Raw genomic sequence first — 12,869 nt, 5'->3', positions numbered from 1 at the left:
TGTCTTATTTGTGACTGCCCGACGCAATGGAACTCAACGTTGCATATGCTCGATAGGCTGCTCCAGGAGTATAGTGCAGTTAATGACTACCTGTTCGAGCTCGGTGGCAGGACAGGTTCTGGGGAGCTTGGGTTTTTTTCACCTCGGCAGTGGCTGCTCATGCGGGACGCATGCAGACTTCTGCGGCCATTCGATGAGATCACCAAACTGGTCAGTCACGGCCAGGGCGCCATAAGTGACATCATACCTTACGCCTTCTTTCTGGAGCGTGCATTGCATCGTGTCATTGATCAAGCCGTCGAGGAGCAGGAGCACGAAAATCAGGAAGTCGCAATGTTGGATGAATTTCCAGTGGGTGCTACTCCATCTGAGACAAATCAACAGCAGGAGTCTGAAGAGGAGTCAGAGGAGGAGGATGGTGCTGGGGGGGATGAGGAGGAGCAAGAAGAGCATGCTTTAAACCTTTGACATTTTCCTGGATGATGAGCTTGAAGCAGGCCGCTATACCGCTTCCAGTTTAGTGGGAGTGGGGGCCTACATGCTGCAGTGTTTTAAGGGGGACCCCCGTATAAAACGCATAAAGGCCAAGGACCAGTACTGGGTCGCAACGTACTTAGACCCCCGGTACAAACACAAAATAGCAGAAATGTTACCACAATCACAGAGGGCGGTCAGAATGCAGCACTTCCAGGCCTTGCTGCGAGAAATGCTGCATTCTGCTTTTCCGTGCGCTGGCAGATGAATGTCCAGTCACAGAAAGACAGTTGCGGGTAGCAATCCAACAGCGCCTTCAAGAAGAGGGCGGTTGGAAGATGTCTTGGTCACTTCAGATATGAGATCCTTCTTTCAGCCGAACCATCGACAGCTGTACTCCGGATCCAGCATGAGGGAACGCCTAGACTGACAGGTGTCCGACTACATCGGGTTAACGGCCGATGTGGACGCTCTGAGGAGTGATGAACCCCTGAAATACTGGGTGGGCAGGCTTGATCTCTGGCCAGAGCTTGCACGATTTGCAATGGAAATGTTGGCTTTCCCCCCGTCCAGTGTCCAGTCCAAAAGAACGTTCAGTGCAGCAGGGGGGATCGTGACCGATAAGCACACTCGCCTAGCTCATGACAGTGTAGACTACCTCACATTTATAAAAATGAATGAGGCATGGATCTCTGAGGAATTCAACAGATGTGACCAGTAGACCAGGTTTCATCGAAATTCCTCCACCCACAACAATTCCTGGTCCTTGGCTTCGCAACATACAGCGGCAAAAAAGGCATTTCATGTCCATTGAATGGCAAATTTTAGGGGACTTTCAGGGTCGACAATTATTTTTTCTGTGAATGCCTAATGTACCTCCAGCCACCAAATACTAAGTTCTTTGCTGTCAGTTCAAACCATGTGAGCTAATTTTTGGAGCCTATACAGGCCGACACTTACTTCTGTATAGTGTGTGAATGCCTAATGTACCTTCAGCCACAGAATACTACATTCTTAGCTGTCAGGTAAACCCATGCGGGTTAATTTTTGGGGCCTGGAATGGCCGACACTTACTTCTTTATCCTGTGAATGCCTAATTTTTCAGACTGGAAATGAAAAACAATGGGTCTGTAAAGGTTCCGCTAAATTGTGGAATGGATGCGGACCCATTTTACAGATGTGTATGTATTAGACAATGTATTTACCGGCTGCGGTCAGTTCTGGCTAATTTATGAAAAAAAAAATATATATTTTTTGCTGTAAAAAAAAATAAAAAAATTTAGGGCAACTTTTTCAATTGCAATACTTCTTTTATGACATTGTCCATGTGCTGGGGCTATTTGTGCACAGCTAGTACATCTTTTGTGGCTGCAAATATGACCTAAAAGTTTTTAAAGTTCGCCTCCCATTAAAGTCAATGGGGCCCGCTGCGAACTCGCGGTTCGCAGACTTTTGAGAAAATTTGCGGCTGGCGTTTGCAAACTGCCCCGGCCGATGTTCGTCCATCACTAGCTGTCAATACAAACAGCGTGGGATCCCCCCCCCCTCAAAATCCATTTGAAACCCTTATCCAAGCAAGCAGCCTGGCAGGCCAGGATGGGGGGCGAGCAAGCAGCCCCTCCATAGTGAGCCATACCAGACCACATGCTCTCACCATGGGGGGCTGCTTTGAGGCAGGGGAGGCTCTGCCCCCAACCCCAAAGCACCTTGTCCCCAAGTTGATGGGGACACGGGCCTCTTCATGACAACTCTGGGCTGTGCTTGTAGGTGTCTGCAGACAGGGGGCTTATCAGAATCTGGAAGCCCCCTTTAACAAGGGGGGAGGGGTTCCCAGATCCTGTCCCCCCATGTGAAAGAGTATGGGGAACATTGTACCCCTACTCCACCAAAATGTATCCAAAAAAAGGGCAGAAGCCAGTTTTTGACACAATTCCTTTATTAAGAAAACAATGCCCCCTGATGTAATTCCATCGTCAATCATGATGCCCGTCTCACCCCTGGACCAAAAAAAAAGAAAAACCATCTGCCTGCGATGAAGGCTAACCGCTGAATGCCTGCTTCTCTGGCTGACTGTTCTCAAATAGGTAAGGGGCAAGGCAACCCGGTGACGTCACCTAGTGACCATTTCCCCCTTGTAACATCATCGAACGGTGCATGCTGGGTAGATGATGTCACAAGGGAGGCAGTGCCACCAAGTGAAGTCACCAGGTGCACCTTCCTCTTACCTATTTAAGAGCTGTCAGATGGATTAGCAGGCATTCAGTAGTTAGCCTTTAGTCATAGGCCTGGTATGTTTCAGGAGGGGGGTACACTCGCTCATCCCCCTCCCTTTCCTGGCCTGCCAAGCTGCTGGCTCGTATAAGGGTCTGGTGTGATTTTAATCATGCTTAAAGTGAAACAATGAAAAATGTCTTTAAACATTTTTTTGCAGTGGTTTTAATGATGCTTAACATGAAACCATCAAAATAGATAGAGAGCTGAATGTCTAGGTGTCCATTGGACCATCTGCCACATCCCAAAATATTGAAGTACAAGAAACAGGGAAACCCCCCAAGGAGGTGGGACTTTATAGGCAGGAAGGAAGTAAGAAGGTAAGTAAAAGCAAAATAATTCATTGAACAATTGTTAAAAAGGTAACATGTCACATTGCAGATAATAAAAACAATGAATCATGCATGGATGATTACAGGTGTTCCATACATTCAATCAGGGGCCAAGGTGGGTCATGAATTGGAGTATCCGACCCAGCAAGCGTTTACCCTGATATAGCCAAATCCAACATGTTTTGGAATATGCAAACAATTGTTCAATAAATTATTTTGATTTTACTTACTTACCTTTTTACTTCCTTCCTGCCTATAAAGTCCCACCTTCTTGGGGGGGGGGGTTCCTGTTTCTTGTACTTAACGTGAAACAATACAAATTAAAAATTCCTTTAAATATAGTGCCTGGGGGGGTTCAATCCACACATTTAGACTAAAAAGAGATGTCTCCCCATTTGGCATCAGAGTTGTCCCATGCTTCTTTGTAACCCCACTGGACAGATGACCAGAAAATACATGATCTGTTGCATTCTCTCCCCACAAATTTAGGACCTGGCAGAAATCACTACTAAACAAGACCTGATGAGAGAAGTAAAGCCACGCTGTATTCGTTTCAACTCGAGTTATGGAACTCAAATCTTTCAGACATTCAGTATCCTCTGCCTTTCAGCATTAGAATAACAACTTGCCTCAAATGCTTCTCCTTACTGTACTTTTGAATCAAAGACAATGAAAACTAATGCCACCGGAACAACTTTCACATCAAGGGGGTTCCTAAAACCACAAATGACCCTGAAGTAAAGACCAAAGTACAAGCTAGTTGCAAAATCACAATAAACCTCCTAGTGCAGATGTGGACATAGGCACAGGGTACCCCTACCCAGGAATTATCTGCAAACCACTTCCATAGGTCAGTGCATTTCTACAATATAAAAGGAGATATCTTGCAGAGGGCCTAAGAATTAACACAGAAGAGTGAGGTATTCTCAATCATCCATTTTACCTCACAACTACAGGCACTTTGCTGGTTCCTCATGAGAGAGGAGATCCTAATGCTAAACTGTCTAAATGTTCCCGAGGATCATGCCCTTCTCCCGAACATCCTGAGATGACCGAACTAAAAATGCTCCACCTCTGGTCCCTCACCTCTGCACTCCAAATGCCTAATGATCTTAAAGGTTGTAGGTCACCTCTCCCTCTCTTTGTCTGAGTCCTCTATTTAGAACTTTACAATACAAGGAAGCTGAGCTAAGTATCCCCTCACACAAATGCTCAGATTCTACCAAGGATTTTACAATGTAAGTTTTGTTCATGTTGTTTGCCTTGATTGTAACAGTTTAATAGGTAGATGTCCCCCCAGTTGTAAGCTGTCCCTTTTTATCACAGCCGGTGGATACTACACCCCTCAGGTTCTGTTATTCATTTATATATAGATATATACAGTATTTCACAAAAGTGAGTACACCCCTAACATTTTTGTAAATATTTTATTATATCTTTTCATGTGACAACACTGAAGAAATGACACCTTGTTACAATGTAAAGTAGTGAGTGTATAGCCTGTATAACAGTGTGAATTTGCTGTCCCCTCAAAATAACTCAACACACAGCCATTAATGTCTAAACAACCGGTAACAAAGTGAGTACACCCCTAGGTGAAAATGTCCAAATTGGGACCAAAGTGTCAATATTTTATGTGGCCACCATTATTTTCCAGCACTGCCTTAACCCTCTTGGGCATGGAGTTCACCAGAGCTTCACAGGTAGCCACTGGAGTCCTCTTCCACTCCTCCATGACGACATCACAGAGCTGGTGGATGTTAGAGACCCGGCACTCCTTCACCTTCCATTTGAGGATGCCCCACAGAAGCTCAAAAAGGTTTAGGTCTGGAGATGTGCTTGGCCAGTCCATCACCTTTACCCTAAGCTTAGCAAGGCAGTGGTCGTCTTGGAGATGTGTTTGGGGTCGTTATCATGTTGGAATACAGCCTTGTGGCCCAGTCTCTGAAGGGAGGGGACCATGCTATGCTTCAATATGTCACAGTACATGTTGTTATTCATGGTTCCCTCAATGAACTGTAGCTCCCCAGTGTCGGCAGCACTCATGCAGCCCCAGACCATGACACTGCCACCACCATGCTTGACTGTAGGCAAAACACACTTGTCTTTGTACTCCTCACCTGGTTGCCGCCACATACACTTGACACCATCTGAACCAAATACGTTTGTCTTGGTCTCATCAGACCACAGGACCGGGTTCCAGTGTTCCATGTCCTTAGTCTGCTTGTCTTCACCAAACTATTTGCTGACTTTCTTGTGCATCATCTTTAGAAGAGGCTTCCTTCTGGGATGACAGCAATGCAGACCAATTTGATGCAGTGTGCGGCATATGGTCTGAGCACTGACAGGCTGACCCCCCATCCCTTCAACCTCTGCAACAATGCTGGCAGCACTCATACGTCTATTTCCCAAAGACAACATCTGGATATGATGCTGACCACGTGCACTCAACTTCTTTGGTCGATCATGGCAAGGCCTGTTCTGAGTGGAACCTGTCCTGTTAAATCACTGTATGGTCTTGGCCACCATGCTGCAGCTCATTTTCAGGGTCTTGGCAATCTTATTATAGCTTAAGGCCATCTTTATGTAGAACAACAATTCTTTTTTTCAGATCCTCAGAGAGTTCTTTGCCATGAGGTGCCATGTTGAACTTCCAGTGACCAGTATCAGAGAGTGAGAGTGAAAACACCAAATTTAACACACCTGCTCCCCATACACACTTGAGACCTTGTAACACTAAAAAGTCACATGACAACGGGGAGGAAAATGGCTAATTGGGCCCAATTTGGACATTTTTACTTAGGAGCGTACTCACTTTTGTTGCCAGCGGTTTAGACATTAATGGCTGTGTGTTGAGTAATTTTGAGAGGACAGCAAAATTACACTGTTATACAAGCTGTACTCTCACTACTTTAGATTGTAGCAAAGGGTAATTTCTTCAGTGTTGTCCCATTAAAAGTTATAATAAAATATTTACAAAAATGTGAGGGGTGTATTTACTTTTGTGAGATACTGTATATATACTGCTCAAAAAAATTAGAGGAACACTTTGAAAACACATCAGATCTCAATGGGGAAAAATATAATTATGGATATGGATACCGATATGGACTGGGTAAGAATGAAAGGATGTCACATTGTTTGATGGAAATGAAAATGATCAAGCTACAGAGGGCTGAATTAAAAGGCCCTCTCCCCCCCCCCCCCAAAAAAAAAAAAATCAAAGTGAAAAAATTATGCAGCAGGCTAGTTGTTTTTCTGAAAATGAATTGCTGCAAATCAAAATGGTACTCAGTAGTTTGTATGGCCCCATATGCTTGTTGCATGCCTGCCAAGGTCAAGGCATGCTCTTAATGAGACAATGGATGGTGTCCTGGGGTATTTCCTTCCAGATCTGGAACAGGTCATCACTGAGCTCCTAAACAGACTGAGGTGCAACCAGGCGGCATTGGATGGACTGAAACATAATGTCCCAGAGGTGTTCTATTTGATTTAGCTCAGGCGAGCGTGGGGGCCATTCAATTGTGTCATTGAACTGGCTGCATACTCTCGCCACATGATTCGGACATTGTCGTGCATAAGGAGGAACCCAGGACCCACTCCACCAGTGTAGAGAATAAAAATGGGTCCAAGGATTTCATCCTAATGGCAGTCAGGGTGCCATTGTCTAGCTGTAGAGGTCTGTGCGTCGCTCCATGGGTATGGCTCCCCAGACCATTGCTGACCCACCACCAAACCAGTCATGCTGAATGATGTTGCAGGCAGCATATTGTTCTTTATGGCTTCTCCAGACCATTTTACTTCTGTCACATGTGCTCAAGGTGAACCTGATCTCATCTGTGAACACAGGGCGCCTATTCTGGTGTTCAATGACACTGTTTTTTATTTTTTATTAAACCATTTGTCAAAAACTGTCTCTGTGTTTTTATTACTTTTTGACACTTTTTTGGTGAATGGGTAGGAGTACAGTGTACCTATACCCATTCACATGGGGGGGGGGGCAGTATCTGGGGGACCCTTCTTAAAGAGGTTTCCAGATTCCGATAAGCCCCCTGCCTGCACCACCGGCCATGTGTGGGTAAAAATAAAGTCTCCAAAAATTTGGCAAAATGACTGTAGAAAATAAATATATTTCACTACATGTAATGGGATGGATTTCATAAAACCTAATGGGGTTGATTTACTAAAGGCACATAGACTGAGGACTTTGCAAGTGCAGTTACTCAAGAGTTTAGTAAATTAGGGGATCTCTGCTGACTTCCATCATCCAATCACGTGCAAGCAAAAATTTATTTATTTTCCTTGCATGTGATTGGGTATTCTTTGTAAAGTGAAGCTTTACCTTATTTACTAAGATCTATAGCAACTTGCTGGGTGCCCCGATAAAGTCAGATGTGAGAAAAACCCATAGGGTAAAGCCACATACGCACATTGTGTGTGAGAAATATCAAATTAAATTGCCAACTTTGTGTGAAAACAAATTAAATAATTTATTTTAAAAAATAGTTTTCATTTTCTTTCTGCATTTTCCAAAAACTTGTGGCAATACAAGGAAGTTTTTAAAGGACTTACCATGCCTCTTAAAAAATACCTTGGATGTTTACTTTCCAAAATGCGGTCCTTTTGTGGGTGTTTCTACCGTTTTGGTGCTCCAGTTTGTAAGGAATGTGGATGTGTAATTAAAGCCTGAAGGTGCTGTAAGAAATATCCTATTAACTGATAACTTTGTGTAAAAATGCATTTTCATTTTCTTTACTGCATTTTCCAAAAACATGTGGCAAAAAAATGACATTTTCAAAAGACTCACTATACTTTTCAGAAAAATACCTTAGTTTTACCTCCAACGCGTGATTAGTAGTCAGGAAATTAGATGCAGAATTTATGATGTAATTCATGAAAGCCCAAAGGTGCTTCTTGGACTTTCAGCCCCTCTATGTTTCTAGGCTGTGAAAAAGGCTCACACATGTAGCATCCCTATACTTGGGCGTCATAGCAGAATGTGTTTTGGGGTGTAATTCTATAAGTAAGTAAATGCCATGTGTGAAAAACAACTTTTTAAAATATATTTTGACAGGTAATCATTTTCCTGAATAAATGTTATTAACCAACATAGCATTGCTCCCAAGTCCCAAAACCTAATAAGGATCATTCTTTACCACAAAAATGTAAAACCAATTTTTTGTATTAACAATGACCTTAAAATATTTAGCAGACTGTTAGCAAATAGACTTGCTCCAGTCATTCCTACTTTAATCTCCCTCCCCTAGTCAGGTTTATTCCTAACAGATTTATCACTGATCCATATCCGTATGCAGGGCTGTATTTTGGCCTAGGCCAACAAGGCCCAGGCCTAGGGCGGCACTTTGCAGGGGGGGGGGGCAGCAAAAAAAACGCCCCCCTCCACCTGAGACTCTATTGGCCCCTGGTTGCTAGAGCGGCCTCTCCCATTCCCCCCTCTCTCTCATCCCCCTCTCTCTCGCTCTCTCACCCCCCTCTCTCTCTCTCACACCCCCCTCTCTCTCTCACCCCTCCTCTCTCTCTCTCTCTCTCACCCCTCCTCTCTCTCTCACCCCCCCCCTCTCCCTCACCCCCCTCTCTCTCACCCCCCCTCTCTCTCACCCCCCTCTCTCTCATCCCCCCTCTCTCTCACCCTCCTCTCTCATCCACCCTCTCGCTCTCTCTCTCAACCCCCCTCTCGCTCTCTCTCCTCCCCCCTCTCGCTCTCTCTCACCCCCCCTCTCGTTCTCACTCTCTCTCATCCCCCCTTTCGCTCTCTCTCTCACCCCCCCCTCTCGCTCTCTCTCTCTCTCTCATCCCACCTCTCGCTCTCTCTCTCTCATCCCCCTTCTCTCTCTCTCTCTTATCCCCCCTCACCCTCCCCCCTCTCTCTCTCCCTCACCCACCCCCCCTCGTGAGATCTCAGGGGTTCATGCTGGAACTTGTAGTCCTTCAATTTTGGAGAGAGCCACATCCTTTAAGAAAGGAGTGGGGCAAACTTACATAGGAGGGGGGGTGCCCAATTTTAGTCTTGCCTAGGGCAGCACAAAACCAAAATACACCACTGTCTGTATGGTATCAAACATTATTTAAGATGCCAATTCATGAGCTCAAAATCTCCTTCTTCCTACTTTGGATATACATAGGTTATTTGATAGTGTCACCTGGCAGTATTAACACCTTACTATTATTGCTTTTGTGATTCATTTTTCCATGGGTTTCAGGCCTTGTATCAGTCACCTAAAACTAGTATAAAGCTTCCTCAATGTAACATGGATCTTTTTGTACTGGGAAGGGGCACCAGACAGGGGTGTGTGATAATACATTGGACTGAGCACCTCACAAGGCTGTGCGAAAGGGCAACACTGCTATGTTGTCCAGAATTTAGCCACGGCAGTTTGTAACAATAGGAGACATAACAGCAGTGATCCCATTTACATCCTCCCAGGAAGGCATCTGATAAAATCAACAGCTGCATTTCAGAACATTCTTATAAGTCCACTGAGAGGACACTAGATCCTCTCCACCCTATTAACCCAAACTACAATTTGTTCTAACTCTAAAGACCTGTACACATGAGCCAAATGTCAGGAGACATCGTCCGGTTCAATAAAAAACCATCCAGCATTTGACCCATGTGTATGTTGGTCTGTCAGACGAGCATGCTGGAAAACCAGCAGCCGACCGACTCCCAATCAGCACTGTGACCTATATTGCTTTGTTGGTACCTATTACTTTTCTTGCACCTCAGGCTCAATATTACTACATTGCTTTGTGTGCTGCTCAGGCTTCATCGATGAGGGGTATAAATGTGGATTCCTCCGCTGCTGCTGCTGCTGCTGAGAGTGCAGGCAAGGGATGGAGCCTGTCCTGGCTCCTGCAATGGCTCAAAATGGAAAAGGGTAATCCCTAATGCTGCACATCTAAGAAATACTAGAGGTGAACAGGGTGGCAATCTCAGCCTGGAATCTGACCAAAGCATTTCGCTCTGCCCTCGGAGCTTAGTCATGGGGATAGAGATTACATACATATGGGAAGTCACTCAGTTTGTGTGAAGGGCTGTCAGCTGTGTGTGAACTATCATATCCTGCTGCTTGCTTAAAAAAAAAAATAATTTAGCATGATGGAAACACATATGCTTGGCCGTATACAATAAAAAATTTTAGTGCAAAAAACAAACAAATCAAATCCTAATATAGTAAAAAAGCACTTAACCACTTATACTCCAACTTGAACTTATATAAAACAAAAATGCATTCATGTATAGATTAAAAATGGCATAGAGCACTGCTTGGAGTGTTCTTTTGGGGGGGGGGGGTTGTCCCCCTGTCAGAACACAACAGCTCAGCAGGGGGGATCGCTGTACTAGCTTCGGATGATAGATATAGCGGCTCCGACCAGAACTGTCAGTTTTTTTTGTTGAACGAACAAAAACTTGTAGCGTGTACCAGGCTTAAGTTAAGTAATTAGTAAAGCAATCAGATATCCTCTTCACTAATCTGCCGTCATAAATAACATAAATAATAAACATCACTGTCTATCTTTCCTTGTAGGATCAAAAACGTCTGTGTATTTCATTACTTCTGAAAGGATAACAAAAAATATCTGCCAAGCTTATCACCATGTTCCACTGAGGGAATAAGGATTAGCCATTGTAAAACGGTAAAACATCTTAATTCTGCCATGGGTAGAGCCTCAAAGTAATTAAACCCATAAGGAGTACATGGCGAGCCATAAAATGTATTAGGCAGGGCTAATATTAATAGTAATATTGTAAAAGTCTCAAATATGCAAATAATTCATAAAATCAGGCATGGCCAAGCTACATTACTAATAATTAAATATTTGAATGTGGAAGAACAAATCAAGATCATGAATGACTAGGCTATCATATACAGCATATATAGCAATCATGAGTCTGGCAGCCTCAGGAGAATACCAGTATCAACCATGCAAAAGGGGTAAGGCGCCACATCAATACTGAGACTCAGGATAGATAGAGAAGGATTAGGGGACAGTAAAGTCCCTGTCACTGCAGATATTACCTGGAATATTTTCCTGCCAAAAGCTAACTATATTTTTACACCTCCAGGGGATATGCATTAGGTTTCCCGTTTGACTGCAACCTCGCCAGCAGAGAGGAAAAAAAGAGGTGGACATTTGGGCTAATTGGCATGGGGTGAGATACCAACATAGTGAGAGCTTTTGTGCCAGTTCACAATGTTGGACACAATGCGTGGCAATATAAATACATTTTAAAGCTTTACTCCATTGTACAGCTGTAAATGTGGTGGCAAGATCCTCTTCCCATTTGAGGAAAGGTTTGGATTTACAGAAGGTCATTTTATCTTAGAGTAAGTAATAAAAAAGGCACATTAAGGGATATTTGGGATGCTAAAACCTTAATGGGAATAGGCCATTTGGTACTTTTAAGGTTTAGTTTGGAAGTAGAATGGAGGCCTCTCAATGCTAGGAGGGCCGCCTGCACTAAAGGGGGAAGATCATATAATTGTGTGGGTGCCATAAAACACCCAACAAAAGCGAGGGGAAATTGGAAGCTGGGAGGAGGACTTGCTCTATTGCTGTCCAAGGCATTATAGAAGTCCACATAGCCCATACCGCCTGCCCATCTATGCTTAAGGAGAAGATATGGCGACAAAGTGTGTTTAAGACTAGGTTTACACATGTCTAGTGAAAATTTCCCCTCAGTTTTCACTGCAAATTTACAAAGTAGCTGTTCAGCAGTTTAGTTGCTATTTCGATGCAGTTCAGATGCAAATATTTGGAGCTGCCGGCTACTGGCATCTTTAATATCAGCTGGTTGTTAAGCAGTGGGCTGGGAAGCCCACTTCCACATCTTTAACAACGGATGACTCCACTGTCCCCACTGACAGCTGAATGTAAGAAAAAACATTGTGGTCAATAAAAAATTGTAAAAAAAAAAAAAAGGCGTGGGGGTCCCTCCCAATCCATACCAGGCCCCTTCATGCCTGGTATGGATTTTTAGGGAAACCCCCACGCAAAAACTTTTAAAAAATGGTGTGGGGTCCTCCCCAACCTCCATACCAGACCCTTATTTGAGCATGAAGCCTGGCAGGCAAGGAAAGTACGTCATTTTGCGGGACCGCTAGTGGGGAGACAGAGCTGTCTGGTATGGATTGGTGTTGGAGCTCACACTCTTTCTTTTTTTAAATTTTGGCATGGGCTTCTCCTTAAAATCAGTACCAGACCTAAATGAGCCTGGTATGGATAGGGGGGGGGGCTCCCCCATTGTTTTTTTGTTTAGATAAAAATCATGTTCAAAATTGATCAGATGTGCAATTCAGATGCATTCTCATAGAAGGCAATGAACCTGGAATCCGCATCTGAACTGCACCCCAGTCCTCAGAAAAATTTTCACCGGCTCCAGCGATAGCTGGTTTGATATACATGTCATGCAAATCGGATGCGGTTCAAAGAGCATACAATTTGCATATATGTGAATGAAGCCTAAACAACTTATAATAATCATTCCTGAAGCTGTCTGGGTCTGGAGCTTTCCCCTAGATAGGGAATCTATAACTTTTAAAATTTGAGGTATCAAAAAAGGGGCATTTAAAGTCGACAACTAATCAGTAGATAGCATAGGCAGCTGTAGATGAGTTAAGAAACTATCAACGTCTTGTATAAATGGTTGCAGAGTCTGGGAGTCATGTTTTATACAAAGAACTGTAATAGTCCACAAATAAGATAGCAATCTCTTGGAGGTTAAGAATTGTGTAATTGATAGAGTTGAGCGAACACCTGGATGTCCGG

This window comes from Pelophylax lessonae (genome assembly GCF_965119305.1).
Source record: "Pelophylax lessonae genome assembly, chromosome: 1".
In the NCBI taxonomy this organism is placed as follows: Eukaryota; Metazoa; Chordata; class Amphibia; order Anura; family Ranidae; genus Pelophylax; species Pelophylax lessonae.
The sequence above is the reverse complement of the archived record's forward strand: the minus strand, read 5'-3'. Positions refer to the sequence as shown.